Genomic DNA, 4,986 nt, shown 5'->3' on the forward strand with positions numbered 1-4,986 from the left:
TAGGCAAACCGACACTTACCTGATGTTGATACAAGTATCACTGCCATACAAAGTCGCTGCATCAAACTGATATCCATTCTGATGTTGTATGCTGGCCTTTAAATGTCGTCTCACTCAAAGTATGTTGATGATATTGTGTGGAGTTATATATATATATATATATATCCTTTCACTCGAAGTATGTTGATGATATTGTGTGGAGGTATATATATATATATTGTGGCAGGGTTGGATTTTTATTGAATTTATATATATGTATATGTGTTATTATATATGTCCAATAAAAGGGTCATAGGTCAAGAGTGTGACGTCACCGTCTATCTCTTGTTTGACTGGTCAGTGTGTTTGCGCGGTTTCTTTTGTGTGTAGACGGAGAGTTGACAGAATGACAGCAGTGACGATGGACACTGAAAGAAGAGAGGTATGATCTCGATTCAGAATTAATATGTTCTAACCTGTCATACTTGCCCTTTATCCCAACCGGCGCGCGGTATTTTTCCAAGAGTCCTTAGTATTATTTGTACGGTTTTTTTGTGATATTTTAAAATAAATTCATTTGTGTACGTACGTGTGGGGTTTACCCGAGTGACCGCCATTATACCGGCCGGTACAATCGTGTTTTTATTCAATTTTATTTTCACTATTGTTTATGTATTTACAGATGTCATAGTTGTATTCGTATCAAATGAATTAGCTGGGCAAGTAGCCAAGGCCTTCTGCCACACAGAGGTGATTATCAATTTAGTAAATGAGTTATATATTTGTGTCCCTTTTATAAGTGTAACACGTTCGTGAATGTGATTTGCCGTTCACGAGTATCAATAAAGAAGTATATATTGTCCATATATATATATATCCTTCCGCTCGAAGTATGTTGATGAGTTTGTGTGGAGGTATATATATATCCTTTCACTCGAAGTATGTTGATGATATTGTGTGGAGGTATATATATATATCCTTTCACTCGAAGTATGTTGATGATATTGTGTGGAGGTATATATATATATATATATATTATATATATCCTTCCTCGAAGTATGTTGAGTTTGTGAGGTATATATATATATATATATATCCTTCCGCTCGAAGTATGTTATATATATATATATATATATATATATCCTTTCATTCGAAGTATGTTGATGATATTGTGTGGAGGTATATATATATATATATATCCTTTCATTCGAAGTATGTTGATGATATTGTGTGGAGGTATATATATATATATATATCGAAGTATGTTGATGATATTGTGTGGAGGTATATATATATATATATATATGATATTGTGTGAGGTATATATATATATATATATATGATATTGTGTGGAGGTATATATATATATATATATCCTTTCATTCGAAGTATGTTGATGATATTGTGTGTAGGTATATATATATATATCCTTTCATTCGAAGTATGTTGATGATATTGTGTGGAGGTATATATATATATATATATCCTTTCACTCGAAGTATGTTGATGATATTGTGTGGAGGTATATATATATATATTTATATATTTCCACTCGAAGTATGTTGATGATATTGTGTGGAGGTATATATATATATATATATCCTTCCGCTCGAAGTATGTTGATGATATTGTGTGGAGGTATATATATATATATTTATATATCCTTCCACTCGAAGTATGTTGATGATATTGTGTGAAGGTATATATATATATATATATATATCCTTTCATTCGAAGTATGTTGATGATATTGTGTGGAGGTATATGTATATATACATCCTTTCACTCGAAGTATGTTGATGATATTGTGTGGAGGTATATATATATATATTTATATATCCTTCCACTCGAAGTATGTTGATGATATTGTGTGGAGGTATATATATATATATTTATATATCCTTCCACTCGAAGTATGTTGATGATATTGTGTGAAGGTATATATATATCCTTCCGCTCGAAGTATGTTGATGATATCGTATGCTGATATATATTAGTTCCCGCACAAAAACAATATACATGTATGACGATATGTACAGGTATTTATACATCCCTGCGTTTAAATATTCTGTATCTAAATATTCTGAAACTGCTGTTACAGCCACGTGATTATCTAAATTTGTTTCACGTGTCTTTGCAGTGTTTTACAATAATGGCGAATTCTCTCTATTTTTAAATCAACAAACATAAATTGCTTTTTAGGCTTAACGTACTCAGTACGCATAGCCTATTGCGACGGCCTTTCAGACAAAATTTACCGATCCTGACCTTCTCATTGGCTGAAATATCGAATATATGCCATCTAGCGGCAATTTTCTGCGTAAATAATGCCGCGATCTTTCAAATCGCTATTTTAAAAGCATCCAAAATTAGTTTATTTTTTAATAACGATTACTATATATTTCATACAAGAAGCACAGTGTGGTTGAACTATTGATAAATTTTGAACAATATATTTTACGGAATTCTCGACATGACGTAAGCGTACAGAACACTGTACGTGCGAGTTGATAAGAAGCTAGTCTGGGGGCTTGGTTTGAATTATCAACTAACAGCACTTATAAACAAACAAAACTTACAAACAGAACATCAATTTTGTTTTAATTCTTGTCGTTGTGGCAAGATCGTCTTAATATATAACATCACTTTACCTCATTAGACGTCACAAAATTGGACTGTTCATCCTACGCGCACAACCGCCGATATGACACTTTTTCAGGTTTTTCACACCCACCGCCATGACACTTTTTCAAGTTTTTGAAGATAAAAAGTTTGCGCTTCGTAGGCAAGGTACATTTGGTGCTCATGATTTATGAATAATATATTTTTAATACTGTACTGATCATGATGTTGACTTTGTTGTCTTTTAGTTTTATTTGATTGTGCTGATTTCTCAAGGTTTGTTAATGTGTATCAAAGTTCCTTGAAATGAAAATATTCCTTCAAAGCGCGTATAAAACAAAACCGAAAATATTCATGTCAATTAACTAGAACGAAATATTTCCATAACATATTTATTCATTTTGAGTGTCATGGTGACATTATCTAATGCATTAGAGATCAGAAATAGTAGTAGCTATAGTGAAAATATAGTAAATGTTGTATATATATTGAAGTCTGGTTTAATCTCGTAGAGCTATGGCTTTATAGATATAATTACTGGAAGAAAAGTCTAACCATGATACTTCAAGGAAGATAGGCATGTAAATACATTTAATGTAATTATTTACATTTTTAACTATCTGAAATGCTGTGTACACCATATCTATTTTCCTCAACCACAAATATAATTATAATAAGTAAGGACTATTACTTTGCAATACATTTAAAATAAAGAAGTAGGTATAAAGTCCTTTCGATTTGTCAAAATCCTCATATTGATGGGATAGTAATTGCAACATCTTGGGTATTGCAAATGTTTTATTTAGTCAACTTCATCATAGAGCTATTTATCATTTGGCTTGTTGGCGATAAATATATGGTTGTGTGTATTTTTTTTTTTTTTTTTTACCTATTTTGAATTGTTCACATTATTGTCGTCAAATTTGAAATAAAAATTAAGAATATATAAAAACGCTTTAAATTAAGAAAAATAGCCTTTGGTTCTCTTATTCTAGTAATTTTTGCATTCCAAAGTGTAGGAGTATGGGGAAAGTAATATAGCTTAGCGGTTATTTGTGAACATTTTTCAATACGTTTAGCCTCTAAGTACGTTCAGTACTTTGATTTTCCAGTATGTTGATATGTACGTTAATATAACATTAAAAAGGTTTTTTTTTTCTAAAACCAACCATCGCCCGAGACATGATCACAAAAATAAGGACGTTGTATTGTAATACCTGGGTCTTCCTTACATACGAACTAAACGGTATTGTATGGCCCACGTACAATACCAAATAAGGAAAACATCAAAAGTATGTATTGCATTGTTTGAAAGGTGTCACCATAAATATAAAGTACACAGATGTTGGACATTGTCTTTTGTTGTATCTTTATATCTGAACACAGATACACACTGAAGATCTGTAACGGATGTGTGGCCATTGTAGTAGGATGTTTATATGACAGGACTCTCTGACAAAGAACAAAGCGAGTGCCGTATATACTACACAAAGTGTCCTGTCCTCTACTATGATAAATTATGTATGTTGTATTGTGTCCGTACTATATCTGGAGCACATTTACGTTTTACTGAAGGATTGATACGTACGAATTCGTCGTCAAATTAAACAAAAGAAAAAAAATCATGGAAAATGCTAACATGTCAATAGAATCAAAATGCAACTTTAAGTAAAACTAGGGCAAAATATTAATAGAAGAGATTTACTAGGAAACCCCTTAAGTATGTCACGTTCCCGAATGAGAACACATTGGCTAACATTTGAACGATTCCTCATGCTTGTCTGAGAAACTCAGATTTTTATGCATGAATTAATTTAAAATCTATGCTACGGGGATCCTACTTAATCTCTGCATGTTGTAGTGTAAAATACTTAAGTTCCTGGCAATTATCGATATTCCTACTGTGTCCGACAGAACATTGGGTGACAAATTCTGTAAATCCCGTACAACCGTTTTCGTTTCTGTTCTTTATAAGGGGCGTATAGATACATAGATTCCCTGAAAATGATGAAAACCATTATATAGAATCCGTATTGTGTTTTACACAATAAAGAATAATGTTCACAAATAACCGTTAAGCTATATTACTTTCCCCATACTCCTTTGGAATGTAAAAATTACTAAAATAAGAGAACCAGAGGCTATTTTTCTTAATTTTAAGCGATTTTATATCTTCTTTAATTCTTATTTCAAATTTGACGACAATAATGTGAACAAATCAAAATAGAAATAACAAAATACACACAACCATATATTTATCGCCAACAAGCCAAATGATAAATAGCTCTATGATGAAGTTGACTAAATAAAACCTTTGAAATACCCAAGATTTTGCAATTACTATCCTATCAATATGAGGATTTAGACAAATCGGCAGGACTTTAT

Source organism: Ylistrum balloti, unplaced genomic scaffold, assembly GCF_031769215.1.
Source record: "Ylistrum balloti isolate Yb309-2 unplaced genomic scaffold, AGI_CSIRO_Ybal_v1 Utg370312, whole genome shotgun sequence".
In the NCBI taxonomy this organism is placed as follows: domain Eukaryota; kingdom Metazoa; phylum Mollusca; class Bivalvia; order Pectinida; family Pectinidae; genus Ylistrum; species Ylistrum balloti.